The following is a 19,349-nucleotide window of genomic DNA, read 5'->3' as shown; positions in this document are numbered from 1 at the left end:
CTCCAAGCCATTCTAAGTGCAGAGCACAGGAGGGAAAGCGAGATCTCCCTCCCCAAGTGTTCTCCCCATGCGGTGAGCGCAGTGGCTGAGGGAACTGGGGCATCATAGCCTCCTTCTGAGATGCCTCCGCTCACCACGGACGCCTCTTCCTCCCCCCTTCATGCAGCCCCCGGCCCCGTGTTATCTCCATCCTACTCTCTGTACCCCTCTTTCTCTCATCTTTTCTACCTACACGTTAGATGCAGACACGCTGGGCTGGCACAGCTACCCAGGGCATTGGCCAACGCACCAGGCATTTCTCCCCAGGAAAAGGACTGATGGGGCAGAGGAGGGAGGAGATAGAGGCTGACGGGATAGAGGAGGAAGGGGACAGAGACTGATGTGACATTGGAAGTAGGATGGGACAGAGACTGCTGGGACAGAGGAGGGAAGTGACAGAGGCTGATGGGACAGAGGATAGAGGAGACATAGGCGGATGGGACAGAAGAGGAAGGGGAGAGTGGCTGATGGGAGAGAGGCGGGAAGGGACAGAGGCTTATGGAACAGAGGAGGGAGGGACCAGTGGCTGATGGGACAGAGGAGAAAGGAGACAGAGGCTGATGGGACTGAGGCTGATTTCATAGAGGCGAGAGGGGACAGAGGCTGATGGGAGAGAAAGGTGTGCACAGAGGCTGATGAAACAGAGGCTGATGGGACAGATGCTGACGGGACAGAGGAGAGAGGGGACAGAGGCTGATGGGACAGAGGCTGTTCGACAGAAGATGGAGCTGAGAATGGAGGGAGGGTACAGAGGAGGGATGAGAGAGATGCTGATGGGACAGAGGAGGGAGGAGACAGAGCTGAATGGACAGAGGTTTATGGGACAGAGGAGGGAGGAGATAGAGGCTGACCGGACAGAGGAGGAAGGGGACAGAGACTGATGGGACAGAGGAGGAAGGATAGGACAGGGGCTGATGGGACAGAGGGAAGTGACAGATGCTGATGGGACAGAGGAGGAGTAAGGACCAGAGCCTGATGGGACAGAGGAGGGAGTGGACAGCGGCTGATGTGATAGAGGATGGAGGAGAAAGAGACTGAATGGACAGAGGCTGATGGGACAGAGGAGGGAGGGAACAGAGGCTGATGGGAAAGAGGGGGGAGGAGAGAGAGGCTGATGGGACATAGGCAGATGGGAAAGAGTTGGAGAGAGAGGACAGAGGCTGATGGGACAGAGGAGGAGGGAGGAGACAAAGGCTGACTGGACAGAGGAGGAGGGGACATAGGTTGATAGGACAGAGAAGGAGGTAGGGGATAGCGGCTGATGGGAAAGAGGAGTTAGTGGACAGAGGATGATGGGACAGAGGAAGAGAGGGTACACAGCTGATGGGACAGAGGCTGATGGGACAGAAGAGGGAGGAGACAGAGGCAGATGGTACAGAGGACGAGGGAGATTAAAGAGGCTGATGGGACAGAGGAGGAGAGAGGGGACAGAGTATGAAGGGACAGAGGAGGGAGGAGAAAGACTGAATGGAGAAATGCTGATGGGACAGAGGAGGAAGGGGACAGAGGCTGATGGGACTGAGGTTGATGGCACAGAGAAAGGTGTGTACAGAGCCTGATGAAAACAGAGGCTGATGGGACAGGTACAGATGGGAAAGAGGAGAGAGGGGACAGAGGCTAATGGGACAGTGGAGTGAGGAGACAGAAGCTGATGGTACAGAAGAGGGAGGGGACAGAGGCTGATGGGACTGTGGAGGGAGGGAATAGAGGCTGATGGGACAGAGGAGGGAAGAAACAGAGGTTGATGGACAGAGGAGGGAGGAGTCACTGGCTGATGGGACAGAGGAGTGAGGGGGTAGAGGCTAATGGGACAGAGGAGGGAGTGGACAGAGGGAGATGGGATAGAGGAGGGAGGAGAAAGAGACTTAATGGACATAGGCTGAAGGGAAAGAGGTGGAGAGAGGGGACAGAGGCTGATGGGAGATAGGAGGGAGGGGACAGAGGCTGATGGGACAGAGGAGGGGGTAGGGGAGAGAGGCTGATGGGACAGACGACGAAGGGTACAGTGGCTGCTTTTACAGAGGAGGGAGGATACAGAGGCTGTTGGGATAGAAACCAGTGGGACAGAGGTTGGTAGGACAGATGATGATGGGACAGAGGAAGGGAGGGTACAGAGGCTGATGGGACAGAGGATGATGGGAAGGAGGATGGAGGGGACAGAGGCTGATGGGTTAGAGGAGGGAGGAGAAAGAGGCTGAATGGACAGAGGATGATGGGAAAGAGGAGGGAGGGGACAGAGACTGATGGGACAGAGAAGGGAGGGGACAGAGGCTGATGGGACAGACGAGGAAGGTGGGGACAGAGGCAGATGGGACAGAGTAGGGATTGGACAGAGGCTGATGGATCAGAGAAGGAGGTAGGGGATAGAGGCTGATGGGACAGAGGAGGGAGTGGACAGATGATGATGGGACAGAGGAAGTGAGGTTACAGAGGTTCATGGGACAGAGGCTGATGGGACACAGAAGGGAGGGGGCAGATACTGATGGGACAGGGAAGGGAGGGGACAGAGGCTGATGGGACAGTGGCTGATGGAACAGTGGCTGATGGACAGAGGAGGGAGGGGACAGAGGCTCACGGGCCAGAGGCTGATGGGATTGAGGCTGTTGGGATAGAAACCAGTGGGACAGAGGTTGGTAGGACAGAGGATGATGGGACAGAGGAAGGGAGGGTACAGAGGCTGATGGGTTAAAGGAGGGAGGAGAAAGAGGCTGAATGGACAGAGGATGATGGGAAAGAGGAGGGAGGGGACAGAGGCTGATGGGACAGAGGAGGGAGGGGACAGAGGCTGATGGGACAGACGAGGAGGGAGGGGACAGAAGGAGATGGATCAGAGAAGGAGGTAGGGGATAGAGGCTGATGGGACAGAGGAGGGAGTTGAGAGCGGATGATGGGACAGAGGAAGAGAGGGTACAGAGGAGGAGGGAGGAGACATAGGCTGATGGGACAGAGGAGGGAGGGGAGAGAGGTTGATGGGTCAGAGGAGGATGTAGGAGATAGAGGCTGATGAGACAGAGGAGGGTGTGGACAGTGGATGATGGGACAGAGGAAGGGAGGGTACAGAGGCTAATGGGACATAGGCTGATGGGACATAGGAGGGAGGGGACAGAGGCTGATGGACAGAGGAGGAAGTAGGTGATGGAGCAACTGTAGTCAAACTACAGCCTGCGGGCTGGATATGGCCCCTTTGAAATGAATAACACTATTGAAAAAAAAGACCGTTCCCTTTGATGTAATGATGTTTACTTTGAATTTATATTAGTTCACACAAACACTCCATCCATGCTTTTGATCTCTCCTCCAACCAGTTTAAGAACCCATTGTTTCTATGGAGTAAAAAGGTATGCACAACCCTGGGATAGAGGCTGACGGGACAGAGGAGGGAGGAGACAGAGGCTGATGGGGCAGAAGAGGGAGGAGACAGAGGGTGATGGGACAGAGGAGGGAGGGGGCAGAGACTGATGGGAAAGAGGAGGGAGGGGACAGAGGGTGATGGGACAGAGGAGGAAGTAGGGGAGAGAGGCTGATGGGACAGATGACGGAGGCAACAGTGGCTGCTTTTACAGAGGAGGGAGGATACAGAGGCTGGTGGGACAGAGCAGGGAGGGGACGAGGCTCATGGGCCAGAGACTGATGGGATTGAGGCTGTCGGGATAGAAACCAGTGGGACAGAGGTTGGTAGGACAGAGGATGATGGGACAGAGGAAGGGAGGGTACAGAGGCTGATGGGACAGAGGATGATGGGAAGGAGGATGGAGGGGACAGAGGCTGATGGGTTAGAGGAGGGAGGAGAAAGAGGCTGAATGGACAGAGGATGATGGGAAAGAGGAGGGAGGGGACAGAGGCTGATGGGACAGAGAAAGGAGGGGACAGAGGCTGATGGGACAGATGAGGAGGGAGGGGACAGAGGCAGATGGGACAGAGTAGGGACTGGACAGAGGCTGATGGATCAGAGAAGGAGGTAGGGGATAGAGGCTGATGGTACAGAGGAGGGAGTGGACAGAGGATGATGGGGCAGAGGAGGAAGTGGACCGTGGCTGATATAACAGAGGAGAAAGGGAACAGAGGCTGATGGGAGAGAAAGGTGTGCACAGAGGCTGATGAAACAGAGGCTGATGGGACAGAGGAGGGAGGAGACAGAGGCTGATGGGAGAAACGACAGAGGTGACAGAGGCTTATGGGACAGAGGAAGGAGCAGACAGAGGCTGAAGGGTCAGAGGAGGTAGGGGACAGAGTCTGATGGGAAAGGGCAGGCCGGAGGGAACAGAGGCTGATGGGACAGAGGAGGAGGGATGGGACAGCGACTGATGGAACAGAGGATGGACTGGACAGAGGCTGATAGGACAAAAAATAAGGGAGGGAGAGAGGATGAAGAGACAGAGGAGGGAGGACACAGTGGTTGTTGGGACCGAGGAGGGAGGGGAAAGAGGCTGGTGGGGCAGAGGAGGGAGGGGAGAGAGGTGGGAAGGGACAAAGGAGAGAGGGGGCAGATAAGGGATGGGACAGAGGCTGATGAGATCGAGAAGGGAAAGGACAGAGGCTGATTGGACAGAGGAGGAGGAAGGGGACAGTGGCTGATGGGACAGTGGAGGGAGGGAACAGAGGCTGATGGGAAAGAGGAGGGAGGGGACAGAGGCTGATGGGACAGAGAAGGGAGGGGACAGAGGCTGATGGCACAGAGGTTGGAGGAAAGAGGCTGGTGGGACAGAGGAGGGAGGGGACAGAGGCTGGTAGGACAGAGTCTGATGGGACAGAGAAGGGAGGGAACAGAGCCTAATGGGATTGAGGCTGATGGGACAGAGGAGGGAGGTAACAGAGGCTTATGGGACAGAGGAGGGAGGTAACAGAGGCTTATGGGACAGAGGAGGGAGGTAACAGAGGCTTATGGGACAGAGGAGGGAGGGGACAGAAGCTGATGGGACAGAGGAGGAGTGAGGGGACAGAAGCTATGGGACAGAGGCTGATGGGATTGAGGCTGTTGGGATAGAAACCAGTGGGACAGAGGCTGATAGGACAGAGCCTGATGGGACAGATAAGTGAGTGGACAGAGGATAATGGGACAGAGGAAGGGAGGGTACAGAGGCTGATGGGACATAGGCTGATGGGACAGAGGAGGGAGATGACAGAGGCTGATGGCAAAGAGGTGGAGAGAGGGGACAGAGGTTGATGGGACAGTGGAGGGAGTGAATCGAGGCTGATGGGACAGAGGAGGAAGGGGACAGAGGGTGATGGGACAGTGGAGGGATGGAATAGAGGCTGATGGGACATAGGAGGAAGGGGACAGAGGCTGATGGGACAGTGGAGGGAGGGGACTGAGGCTGATGGGATAGAGGAGGGAGGACCCAGAGGCTGAAGGAACAGAGGAGGGAGGGGACAGAGGCTGAAGGGACAGAAGGTGATGAAAAAGAGGCTGATGAGACAGATGTGAGATGGGACAGAGGCTGATGGGACTGAGGTTGTTGGGACATAGAAGGGAGGTCACAGAGGCTGATGGGACAGATGATGGAGGTAACAGAGGAGGGAGGGGACAGAGACTGATGGGACAGAGGAGGGCGGGGACAGAGGCTGATGGGACAAAGGAGGAGGTAGGGCATAGAGGCTGAGGGGACATAGGACGGAGGGGACAGTGGTTGCTGGGACAGAAGTGATGGAGACGGAGGCAAAGGGACAGTGCCTGATGGAACAGATGCTGATGGGACAGAGGAAGGAGGGGACAGAGGCTAATGTGTCAGAGCCTGATGGGATTGAGGTTGTTGGGATAGAAACCAGTGGGACAGAGGTTTGTAGGACAGAGGATGATGAGACAGAGGAGGAGGTAGGGCATAGAGGCTGAAGGGACAAAGGACGGAGGGGACTGTGGTTGCTGGGACAGAGGGGATGGAGACGGAGGCTGAAGGGACAGTGCCTGATAAAACAGAGGCTGATGGGACTGAGGAAGGAGGGGGAAGAGTCTGATGGGACAGAGCCTGATGGGATTGAGGTTGTTGGGATAGAAACCAGTGGGACAGAGGTTGATAGGACAGAGGATGATGGGACAGAGGAAGGTAGGGTACAGAGGCTGATGGGACAGAGGATGAGGGAGTGAGAGAGGATGAAGAGACAGAGGAGGGAGGACACAGTGGTTGTTGGGACAGAGGAGGGAGGGGACAGAGGCTGATGGGGCAGAGGAGAAAGGGGACAGAGGCTGATGGGAGAGAAAGGTGTGCACAGAGGCTGATGAAACAGAGGCTGATGGGACAGAGGATGAGGGATATTACAGAGGCTGATGGGACAGAGGAGGGAGTGGACAGAGGCTGATGGGAAAGAGGGGGGAGGAGAGAGAGGCTGATGGGACATAGGCAGATGGGAAAGAGTTGGAGAGAGAGGACAGAGGCTGATGGGACAGAGGAGGAGGGAGGAAACAAAGGCTGACTGGACAGAGGAGGAGGGGACATAGGTTGATAGGACAGAGAAGGAGGTAGGGGATAGCGGCTGATGGGAAAGAGGAGTTAGTGGACAGAGGATGATGGGACAGAGGAAGAGAGGGTACACAGCTGATGGGACAGAGGCTGATGGGACAGAAGAGGGAGGAGACAGAGGCAGATGGTACAGTGGACGAGGGAGATTAAAGAGGCTGATGGGACAGAGGAGGAGAGAGGGGACAGAGTATGAAGGGACAGAGGAGGGAGGAGAAAGACTGAATGGAGAAATGCTGATGGGACAGAGGAGGAAGGGGACAGAGGCTGATGGGACTGAGGTTGATGGCACAGAGAAGAGAGGGGACAGAGGCTGATGGTACAGAGAAAGGTGTGTACAGAGCCTGATGAAACAGAGGCTGATGGGACAGGTACAGATGGGAAAGAGGAGAGAGGGGACAGAGGCTGATAGCACAGAGGAGGGAGGAGACAGAGGAGGGAGGGGACAGAGGCTGATGGGACAGAGGAGGGAGGGGTCAGAGGCTGAAGGGACAGTGGAGGGAGGGGACAGAGGCTGATGGGACAGAGGCTGATGGGACAGAGACTGATGAAAGAGAGGCTGATGGGACTGAGGTTGGTGGGACAGAGAAGGGAGGTAACAGAGACTGATGGGACAGAGGATGGAGGAAACAGAGGAGGGAGGGGACAGAGGCTGATGGGACAGAGGAGGGAGGGGACAGAGGCTGAAGGGACAGAGGAAGGAGGGGACAGGTCCAGTAGATCCACTGAACCCTCAGCCACCCAGGTGGTGCTGCCCAAGGAAATTAATGGGGAAAAGTTGAAACAATTTGCTGGAATCACACAGCTGGTACCTGGGAGCAGTGGACTACGGAAAATACTGGAAGAGAAGATATGTTTTTCGGTTTCTTCTCCGCTCTGTTTTCTCTGCTTCCCTCTGTCCACCTCGACCCCAGTGCCGCTTGCGATGTCAGAGACCGTGGCTGCCGAGCGGAAAATGGTCTTGGAGAGCTGACGTACTGCCCCACGCCCAGTGCTGCTGTTTGTTACTGGGATAAAAGACAGCAGATGCTTCTGTCTGTGGCTGGAGGCGCTTAAGTGGGATGTCTTCAAGAGGCTGTTTTTGGGGGTGGGCAGCCCAAGGCCTTCCGTGGTTCCCAGCTGGTGCGACCCGTGCGGACCCACCGGCAGGACCAAGGGCGTGCGGATGGCTCCCTGAAAAGCCGCCTGGGACTCAAGGGCAACTCCGCCACACGCCCATCAGGAGGCAGGTCCCTTGTCGTTCCCTGAGGTGAAGGACAGCAATGCCAACAGAGACAGCAGCGTGGCGGGCAGACTACCTCAGTCCTCACACTGTGGTTGTGGTGGGGCTTCGAGCAGCTTAGCCGAAACCCGGTTTCTGTGTCTCTGTCTCTGACCTCTGTCTGTGTGTCCTTCCTCGTCGCTCTCTGCCCCTCGCTCTGTCTCTTTGTGTGTCTTCCTCTGAGTCCCTGTGTTGGTCTGTTTCTCTCTCTGTTGCAGCACACACACACACACACACACACACACACACACACACTCACTCTCACACACTCACACACACACACACTCTCACACACTCACACATACACACACTCACTCTCACACACTCTCTCTCACACACACACTCAAACACACACACACTCACACACTCGCGCGCACACACACACACTCTCACACTCTCACACACAAACTCGTACACACTCACTCTCACACACACACAGACACACTCACTCACACACACACACTCACTAGCTCACACACACACACTCACTCGCACACACACTCTCGCACACACACTCTCGCACACACACGCACACACACTCAACACACACACTCTCTCACACACACATCTTTCTCACATACACACTCTCACACACACACACACTCACTTGCACTCGCACACACACACACACACACTCTGAACACACACACTCTCTCTCTCACACACACACACACACACACTCACTCACTCGCATGCACACGCCCTCCCCGTCGCTGGCTAAGCATCCTGTTTCAGTGTTACCTGTGTGGAGAGGTCTTGGTGCAGAACAATCAGCTCCCCATCCTGGCACCACCGAGTTAGGGTCCACACAGGAGTTACTCTGGGAAGGTCACGCCCGCCTCCCAGACAGTCCCTGCTCCCTAGTTTCAATTCCCCTTCCAGCGTTCTTTCCCCTTAGAGATGATTCCTCTTGAATCGGAACAATGCTGCAATGAAACAAACGTCCTTCTATGAAACCCACCAAGAGAGCCGCCCCCCCCCGCCCCCCCCCGCCCCGTCCTGGAGGCACATGCAGAGGAACCCCCAGGGACAGCAGCCTGCCTCCCCTTATGCCTGCAAACTCAGGCTCCAGGGCTCCACACCCCCTCACTCCTGGCTTCCCTTTCTTCGAGTGGCACCACCACACACAGGGTGCCAGGGCCCCTGGAGAGTCAAGGGACTGTAACTTGGCTCAGGAGTAAAGGATTTGGGGGTGGCGTGGCCAAGAACTGGGTCTGTTCTTGTGTGAGTCCCAGAGACTCACGATCCCCCCACCCACCGGAGCCTCCGGAACTTGGAGGTGGGAGGGCAGGGCGGGGCAGCAGTGGAAGGGGGGCGGCGTGCCCACCTCTGAGCCCTGGCGGATGGGCAGGAGGCCCAGGATGTTCGCAGCCTTCCTGGGTGTGTCACACCCCAGGGATGTGATGACTTCGGGGGGTGTTGGGGGGACAGCCACAGACTTTGTCTTCACTTTCTCCGAGTTGCACTGTGAGCCCTGAGATGGGAGAGCTGTGTCCGGCCACGCCTCCCGGCCTCCCAGCCTCCCCCTGCCACAGGCCGGAGCTGGGGGAGCCGGGACACGTGCTGCCCCTCTGGAAGGGGACACTGAAGGCGCCAGCTCTTGGGGCAGCTGGGGTATGCTGGCTCGGTGTTCTAATTTCCGTGTTCTCCGCCTTCATCCAGAACCCGATGCTGGGCAGTGTCTGGACTGTGCTGCGCGGCCACGCACGGGGCTGAGGAGGCGACACGGTGTGTGTAGGAGCTGCACGCGGGCGGCCCGGCCTTCGGGGAGCAGGAACTTACTTGAGACGAGATTTAGAATCCCATGATCACTGTAAACGTCACAGGATGCCTGACTCAGAGGCAAGGCTGAAGGAACCCAACCTTCAGTCCTCCCGGCATCAGCACCTTTGTCTGGGCAAAACTTTTGGATCCGTCTTCCCGTCTAAGGCCGCCATTCGATTGGCCATTGCTCCTATCAATCAAAGTCGACCGCACACATTTCCCACTACGATTGGCCTCGGCACCTTTGCCCCGCCTCCAGGCAGACACTCACTTTCACCGGTTTGGGCAAAATGGCACCACTGCCAGTAAGGATGACTGACCTTGATGGTACCAGGCTCTGACCTGAGCCGCCCCGTCCAGCGGAGATAGCTCCATCTTTCGCCAAGCTGGGTCCTCTCCAGGGAGCCCCGTAGCGGACAGGCGCCAATACCAGCCAGCGAGCCGCTCCAGATGCCATCCCGGCACCCGGACCCCAGCGCCTGGCCTGGTGACGCCCTCACAAAGAACGCTGCCCCAAGCCTCGCGAGGCTTTTGGAGCGGACAAGAGGCCCAGCCTCACAGTCGCGCAGTGCGCCTAGTTCCCCCCGCCCTCCTTTTAAAAGAATCCTCACGCAGGGATATTTTTCCCATTGAATTTTTTTTAGAGAGTGGAAGGGAAGGAGGGAGCGGGATGAGAGAGAGAGAACCTCAGTGAGAGAGACACAGGAATTGGTTGCCTCCCAAATGGAACCCGACCAGGGCAGGGGATTGAACCTGCAACCCCAGGATGTGTCCTTGCCTGGGAAGTGAACCTGACACCCTGCAGGGCGCAGGCCGCCACTCTAACCACTGAGCCACCGGCCAGGGCACCCTTTTTTTTCTTCCCTAAACGGAGTGTCTGGAAATGAAACGTTAAGTCACAGGATAGAAACAAACAATGTTTGCCTTTTACCTCCCTGTTACTAACAGAAAGCAGGCCTCCCCGGGCTCCCAGCCTCAGGAATCTCAGCATGGCGTCCAGAACTGCCCAGGGAATGACACTGAGTTGATGAGGCGGCCACGTCAGCTGGGATTACAGTGAGATATTGGGGGTGCCACTGTCCCACCAGCGCAATGCTGTGTCCATGCCTTGAAGAAGTCTCCTTCCAATGGCTTTGCTAAGCAAAAGCGTCACTTGAACTGCAAAGGAATGGGCTTTGTATTTTATCAGGAAGACGAGGGAGTTGGTGTAATCTCCTGGGTGTGGACTTTGAAGGCGATCAGGCCCGGAGCACGAGGATCGAGCAGCGCGCACGCCCGGCCCTTCCCCTTCGGGCCCTTTGGGGTGTTAGGACACTGACCGCTCTGGCACTCGGGGCGCCGCTCACAGAACGTGTAGCCACAGGGGATGCCTGTCAGTGTCCCTTTCATTCCACCGACACCCTCCTGAGGGGCCAAGGACCATGTGGCAATAGAATCCCAAGACTGATTCTCCTGAGGCCCAGAAGGCACCCCGGAAACCAGAACCCTGGGGCTTTCACAGAAGATGTCACGGAAATGGTAAATGTACTTACTAAGGGTATTGACCCCGATGGTCATCACACACATGCAAATTAAAGCCGGCAAATGTGTGCCTGGAGGTGTGAGCACAGGGGTAACGTAAGTGGACTTAAAAAGGACTAGTGCCCTGGCGGGTGTAGCTCAGTGGTTAGAGCGTCGGCCGGAGCACAGAAGGGTCTCGGTTCCATTCCGGGTCAAGAGCATGTACACTGGGTTACAGAACTGATCCCCAGCCCTGGTTGGGGCATGTCCGGGAGGCAACCAATTTCTGTGTCTCTCTCACATCGATGTTTCTCTCTCCCTCTTCCCTTACCCTTCCATTCTCTCTAAAATCAATGGACAAAATATCCTCGGGTGCGGATTAACATAAAGATAAAAAATAGAAATAATAAGGTTAGGATGTTACAAATTATTATATATAACTAGAGGCCCAATGCACAAAATCTGTGCAAGAGTAGGCCTTCCTTCCCCCGGCTGCGGGCACTGGCTTCCCTCTGGTACCTGGGACCCAGGCTTCCTTCACAGCCCTGGCTTCATCAGGAAGGTCGTCCGGAAGGTTGTCGGGAAGGACGTCTGGTCTAATGAGCATATTACACTTTTCTTATTACAGATAGTATTCAGATGATATAATATGCATCTGAAACAAAAAAACAGTTCAGGAATCCCCTCCTGCTCCGCCCCAACCCCCACCCCAGCCCCACCTCTCCCTGGCTCCCTCCTCGGCTCTGACCTAAATTAAAAAAAAAAAATAGTTCAGTGTAAAATGAAAAGACATGCTTAGGTCACCCCTGGGGAAGGGGACCTCAGCTAAGAGGCTGTCCCTGAGCATGAGTCCTCCCCTCCCCGACTCGTGGGCAGCCTCCCGGGAGGAGCACTGTGTTTTCCCCGGGGCTCAGTGTCTTATGGGGGCTCTGACCACTGCTTTCTGGAGCCCGCAGAGAACTCAGAGGGAAGTATCCGGGCCAGCGCTGCCACTCCTTTTGGGGTGCCAGTCCCGAGAAAGACGAGGGAGGCAGATAATTACACCAGGCCGCCCAGGAGGCCGCCAGCCTGTAGGTGCTGCAAGGAAAAGCTTCCTACGGGCGGCCTGGAGCACAAACACCGTCATTCACAACAACACTTTGTTTGCAGGGCGTTTAAGAGATTTTCCCAAGACTTCTCATAGAGGAGAGCGCATTTGGTCCTGAGATAAGCTGTTCGGCCTTTTCAAGGACGGGGCTGAGCTCAGACACACTGGGCGCAGAGCAGGCGGGGCTGCAGCTTCGGTTCCCATAGCATCGCTAGGGTGTGACCTGGGGAGAATTACTCCCATTTTTCTGAACTTTAATTTTCTCACTGCTGAATGGAGACACGAAGAACAGAAAAGGACAATATACTCGGAATGCCTAGCTTGGTGAGGGCCGCGTGGGGAGCCCTGCCTGCATGGTGTTTGTTATCAGTTATTCTGTCCCGTGGACGCGGTGAGTGGTGACGACGCCCTGACTGGAACACAGCACCTGCTGGTTCAGGCCTTTTCCTCTGTACAGGTTTGGTTGGATAAAATAACACCACAGCCCACCGATGCTGCAGAGAACATCTGTGGACGTGGGCAAGGCCCCCCTCCGCTCCTCCGCCCCCCCCCCCCACCCAGGGCTGGAAGAAGAAGAGGACACGCAGCTTCGTGGCACCCTGACCTCAGCTGAGGGCATGAACCCCAGGGCCCCCTAAGCCGGCACCTGCCATTGGCGCCTGTTGATCTAACAGGATACCACCGCCTCTGGGAAGCGTCGGTTTCCCTGGAAATGTTCTACTCTCTGGCAGTTTTGTGTGTCACACAGTCCTTTGTTCTGGGCCTGGTGATTAAAAATGGACTCTCACGGGTTCCTGGCTGTGTGACGTTGGAACAGTGACCCCCAGGCTGCGACGTTAACGGCCACTTCCTTTTTCTTATTCTGTGCCTTTTAGTGGGAAGATTTTGAAATCAACTAACCTGGTAACACGATGACCCAGGAAATTTGAAAGACAGAATGGGCCACACAAATCCCCCCATGAGCCTGTCCCAGGGTAACTGGGCTTACAGAGAGGAGCAGGGACTGCTCACGTTCAGAGGACATTTCAATGACTCGCTTCCCGGGAATAGCTGCAGCTCTCAGCTGGTTTAAAGACACATGAGCTGTCAGCGATGCAGGAACTCAGGTTAATTAAATAACCCATGGACATGCAATCACAATTTTTTTAGATCGGGGAGTTTACCGGAATTTCACGGAGCCTGCACGTGAACACGATATGGTGGGTGTTGTGCCCAGATTTCAAGGTTCCCAAATGGCCCAGCAAGGAGCCAGCGAGTCCGATGCAAAAGCAAAGAGTCTTTCATTTCGTACCTGTTCGGCTCCCCAACCACACTCACCGATGCAACGGTAAGCCCCAGTGGCCGATAGAGAGCGAGGCCTGATGGGATTGTGGGTTTTATAGTAAAAACCTTTTATGCATACTAGAGGCCCCCGTGGGGGTCCCTCCTCTGGCCTGCGGGGCTCGGACATGTCCTGAGGGGTCCCGGATGGTGAGAGGGACAAGGGACCCCACTGGTGCACAAATCTGGGCACCAGGCCTCTAGTTATAGGTCAAATTGTTTTTCTTGAAATCTTGTTTACGGCATGTAACATATTTTAAATAGTTTTTCAAGAAAAAGAGAAAGAAAATGCCAAAGAAATGAAAAATGAAAATAAATAAAATAGAGCTTAGTAGAGGTTTTCAAACGAGCAATAGCATTCATGTGTTGGACTTACTGGAGCACCTGCAGTGATTCCGAGGGGACGTGCACACAGCTCTGCAGGCCTGCTGTCTGATGGATCCAGGAGCCGAGGGCAGCTCGGGGGCGGCCCACAGGCTCGGGACAGACCCTGGGACAGACTCTGGGCCCCACGAGGACGCCCCTGTCGCCACAGGCTTGGAGCGGAAGGCCGTCCCTGAGCGCGTCATGGCCGGTGTCCGTCCTGCCGCGGGGAAGGCTGCAGCGCCAAGTGCACAGTGACCACCTGGGCCGCGTTCCGTGGACGCTGGACCGGCAGCGGGAGGTCGGGGTCCGTGGCTCTCACTCCCCATCGGGACCTTCTGTCTGAGCCGAACCCTGTGGCTGAGGAGGTTGCGGGTCCGGGAAGCCCTGGAGCAGAGCCCTGAGCGGGGCCACATAGGGCGGGGCCGTGGCCGGGTCCAGCGCCCTCTGCAGGGAGGAGGGTGGCCTGGCCGGTGAGGGGGCGTCTTCCTCAGACACAAACCCCGACTAGGAAGGCGCCTCCCTCCTGGAGCCACTGGTGCGGGCAGAGCGGGGGTCGCTGCCCAGAGGACCTGGGGCCTGAGCAGGGCGGTCCTCAGCCCGCGCCCCAGGGCCCCGCGGCCCCCACTCGCCATCTTCCCTGCAGAAGCCTCCTGGCTGCCCTGGCCGTGCGCTGCCAGCAGCCACACAGGTCGGACAGTGCCCACACCTCCAAGTTGTTGGCTCCACAGGCTCCAGGCTGACTTCCGGGAGGGGCGGGACTTCCGCGCAGTGGGCGGTACCTGCGAGGGCCCGTTGTGCGCCACCTCGTGGCGGGAGGCGGCAGCACAGGGAAGTGTCAGCAGCCAGGTGCCTCCTGGGGGAGCTCTGTGCTCTGAGCTGGGGCAGCAGGGGCTGCTCTAGCTCCCACAGCAAAGCCCTGCAGGTCCCAGTGCAGACGCCTCCGCCTGCCCCGCCATGGAGGGGCCCTGCTGCTCGCAGGCATCACGTAGGCACACGTGGGCGTAGGGACTTGGAGACCATGCCCACAGGGAATGTGCCCTTGGCCTGGGCGCCTATTGGCCAGAATTGACGGGAAATTTCTACTCAGCTTGCTGTTGCCACTCAACCCCGGGCCTCGTGCCTCCGTGTGCCGTGTGGGGCCTCTTCTGTGGTGTGTTCTGTGCCCCCGGTCCATGCGGATGGGACAGAGTGGCCGTGGCCTTGTTGAGAACGGCCTTGGCCTGTGGACTCCAGGTCAGAGGGGTCTCAGGGTCTGGGGTGGGTGGGCCTCACTGAGTGACAGGTGTCCTGGTGGAGGGAAATGAGACTCGCTGGCAGAGAGAAGGTCATATGACTTGGACGCAGAGATGGGTGGGCGGATGGGGCTCCCAGCCCGGGAACCGAGGACAGCTGGCTCCACCTGAAGCTGCGAGAGGTTTTCCCTGCAGCACCAGGAGGACCAGCCTTGCCCTCTCCCTGATCCCGGGGCTGAGAGTCTCACAGGCAGCGTGGAGAGCTCCGGTCCCTGCCCACCTGCCCGGTCACTGCCTCCTGGGCTCCTGGAGAGAAGCCACAGGAGAGGAAGGGGCTCCAGGCTGGGGCTGAGGAGCAGGAGGAGGGGTGCCTGGGGCGCTGGCTCATCCCTGATGCCCTGGGCACCTCCCATCCTATACCCTGACCTGTGGACCTGGGTTTATATCTGCCCAGAGGGCCTGAGGACCAGGGTGCAGGGCCGTGCGAGGGAGACTCAAGAGCAGGCGTGACAAAGCTCCTCTTAGGTCTGAGCCCACCTCCTCTAGTGCTGCCTGTACTCAGCACCCTCACTACCCCCACCCAAGTCTCTACAGCGTCTCCCTTCTGTCTTACACCCTGGAGCCCATGACTCTTTCTCATGCAATGGTTTCTCTGGTGCTAATTGGGAAGAGGGAGTCAGTCGCCCCCTTTCACAGGAACCAAATGAAGTGAATCCATTTATTCCCAAGGAGTGCTGACAAGGGCTCTGGCACAGAGGAGCTGCTCAGTGAATGAATGCCAGCGCCCTCCGCAGGCACTCAGGGCAGATGGTGGACAGGAAGTTCTGTTTCTCTGCTCCTGGTGAAAGGCCTGGTCGCAAACATAAGACAGTTCAAGAATGACACGGAGGCTGACAGGTGAGAGCTTGGGACAGGGTGCTGGTGTGCACGCATGTGTGCACGAGAGAGAGAGAGGGAGGGAGAGAGAGAGAGAGTGGGTATGTGTGTGTTTGCAGGACATGCAGTGTTTCCTAGGCTGTCATCCTAGAACTAGCTTAGGGAAAATGCATGAATCTATTTTAATGAAAAGGTAAGTGCAAATGTCCAAGCTGCTCCTGTGCCAGCTCACACTCAAATGGAGAGTGAGCGCCTGTTCGCCACACCCCCTCCATCATTGACTCCTTCCTGGGTTTTCATCTGTGCCCATCTGGTAGGTGGAAGGTCAGCATAGAGAGACCCTGTGAGAAGGGAAGGGATACGGGGGACCCTAGGCTGCAAGGTCACCCAACCCTCTTCTTCAGCTCCCTCCAGCCAGCCACCCAGCCACACCCAGCTGTTTTCCCCCCTGAGCCTGGGGAGAACATTCGGGCAGACCCTGGGAGCCTCCCAGTCTCTTCTCCCATCCTTGTGACCATGGTCCTGCCGCTCGTCCTGCGGGTCCTCTTCGGTGCACGCGCTGGCAGAGGGCTCACTCTCACCCTCGCAGGCCCCTGCCATTCAGCCCACCCTACCAGGCAGTGGCCCTGGCTGAGCTGCAGCAGCCTGTGCTGCTGCTGAGAGCCCATGGGTGTGTCCAGGGGCTTCAGAGGCCACGTGATACACACAGACATGGCTAACAATTAACTCATATGAACTTGGGATTCAATAAATTATATTAAAAGCAAAGGTGGTAACCCTGGCCGGTGTCGCTCAGGTGGTTGGGCATTGATTGTCCTGTGCTCCCAAAGGTCACCGATTCCATTCCCAGTCAGGGTTCAGGCCCAGGTTGCATGTTCAGTCCATGGTAGGGGTGTTGGCAGAGGCAACTGGTCAATGTCTCTCTCTCTCTCTTTCTCTCCCTAATCCTCTTTCTAAAATCAATAAAAACATAATAAGAAAGAAAGGTTATAAATACTCAAAACTTGCCCCTTGGCCTTGTTGGCGTGGCTCAGTGGTGAGCAGAAACCAATGAAACAGGAGGTCACGGTTCAATTCCCAGTCAAGGGCACATGCCTGGATTGCAGGCTTGATCCCCAGTGGGGGGTGTACAGGAGGCAGCCAATATATGATTTTCTCATCATTGATGTTTCTCTTTTCTCTCACTCTCTCTCCCTTCCTTTCTGAAATCAATAAAAATAGATTTAAAAAAACACAAAAATCCAAAACTGGTTACTTGGAATTTTTTCCCTGTTACCCATACTCTTGGGGTTATTCAGACCTATCGTACCTGGGTGGAGGCGATATTATAGAGCAGGGTGGACCATACATCTATCCCCAGGTTCGTGGTCGGGACACCATGTCAGCAGCCTGAAATCACCTCTGGTGAAAATATTTGCACCCTAGGAATTGGCCAGTGTTACCAAATCGCGACTTGATTTGTTTTCTTCTGTGCCTGTGGTCTCTAGACTTGAGAAAGTGATGCAGAAAATGTTACTAGTGAAGATTAAACCTGAAAGTGTGCCCTGGGTGAATATTATGACACGTAAATCGTCTCTCTGGTTTTTAAAAAGACCTCTGTAGGCCTTGCAGTGTCAACACATTATAAGAATTGAGGGACTGGGCTGGCATTCAGAAAAGCACTACCTGACTGAGTAGTCACTCACATCATGAACAAAAGAGTGAGCATCTCATAGGCACCTCCAGTTTGTCTTACTTGCTTACATAACAGCAAGCATCACCCAACATTCTCATTGGAATGACACTCATCCGTCAGTTGAGGGCAAGCATAGGGTAGCTATAAATTCACCTGTTTGGCAAAAATCAAGAAGAGCTTTCGAAGGGAGTCAATGGGCTGTGTATCTACATGTTTATATTCTCGTGTGTGTGTGTGTGTGTGTGTGTGTGTGTTTATGTGTGTGTGTCTCTATGTGTGTCTGTGTTTGTGTATGTGTGTGTGGACATATAAACACACTCCCTCCTCTTCCTCTGGTTGGTTGATAAACATGTGGCTGGATGCTTCTTTCCCGAGGTGTGTCTGACCTTTTCCCATTTTCTCACTTTCCTGCTCTCCCCAGGGGGAGCCCCTCTGGTGCCACAGGTGACCCCGCCCTCTCTGCAGGCAGACCTCAGCCCTGAGCAGTCACGTGGATGTTTACCACCCCCCAGAGCACACAGCTCCCAGCCAGTGCAGAGAGGTGGGGTCCTGGAGCTCAGGAGGGCCTCGTTTGGGTGCTCCCTCAGCCATAGGACCCCATGGCACAACCCTGGGAGGACCACCCCCTGGGTTGGGTGGTATGTGAGTGAGAAGTCAGAGTTGGGAGCAACTGGGGGAGTGAGGGATAGGACACGGGGAAGGGAGGGCGATGCCCAGCATGGTCTGGGGCAAGGGGACAGAGGGGATGAGAGGAGGAGCAGAGAGGCTTTGGTGGGGGAGGAGCGTGAACGGTGTGCTGAGCATTGTGGGGTGGAGGTGTCTTTGGGACCTACAAGCTGGGAACAGATCAGGCGGTTCCCAGGAGAGGCCTGGCCTAGCGGTGCTGGGAGTCTTCTGGGAAGATGGCAGTGAAAGCTGTAGGTACGACCAGCTTGTCTGGGGCTGGAGGGGGATGAGAGCGGGTGGGGTACACCCCGCGGTGAGTCACATGGAACACATAGTCCGCAGAAGGATGGGTGTAGCTAGTGTGGAAGCTGAGGGAGGGAGGTTCACAAAGGTAGGTCAGCGGGGTGGATGCCAGAGGTGTCAGGGGCTGAGAAGTTGTGGGAGGCAGGCAGACCAGTTGGCCAGGCCCTGCCAAGACCCAGGGACAGGGCTGTCAGGGGGACCTGGGATGAGAACAGTCAGCTAAGAAGGGCGGGCACATTCCAGATCCATTCCACACCCAGGTTCAGGAGAGCGAACACCTGTGGGAAGTGGAGAGAGGAGGGGTCCAGCCCGCACCCCAGGTTTTGGCTTCTGTGATTGACAGCTGGTGGCCTTGCATAAGCAGGGAGCCCAGAGGAGTCAGGGACAGTGGAGAAGCCTGCAGCCTGGGCAGGGGGTCTAAGGCAGCGACCTCAGGCCTGAAGCTCAGGAGCAGTCAGTGCTGGGGAGCAGGTGGCTCAGCCTTGCAGAGGGGCAGGGAGGGGGCTGCCTCCATGGTGGAACCGGGGAGCAAGCACACAGGGAGCTTCAATGAGTGTTTGTGGAAAGGATGAGGGGGGACCCAGGGACCGGCCAGTATGCGCCCTGAAGAGCTGTCCCAGAGGGGAGAGAATCAGGGGACAGAGGCTGAGAGCTCCCAGGGGTAACCGGTCAGGTTCAGACCCTGCAACAGCCAATGGCGGAGGGGAGGCGGCCTGCAGGGGTCCACCCGCTCAGTTTGGCTCCCATCTTTGGGGAGGGCAGCTCGCAGAGGGGGCGGCTCCCCCAGGGGCAGGGCCTTGGAAAGAAG

This window comes from Myotis nattereri (genome assembly GCF_964212035.1).
Source record: "Myotis nattereri genome assembly, chromosome: 10".
NCBI lineage: Eukaryota > Metazoa > Chordata > Mammalia > Chiroptera > Vespertilionidae > Myotis > Myotis nattereri.
Note: the sequence above shows the minus strand (reverse complement) of the source record.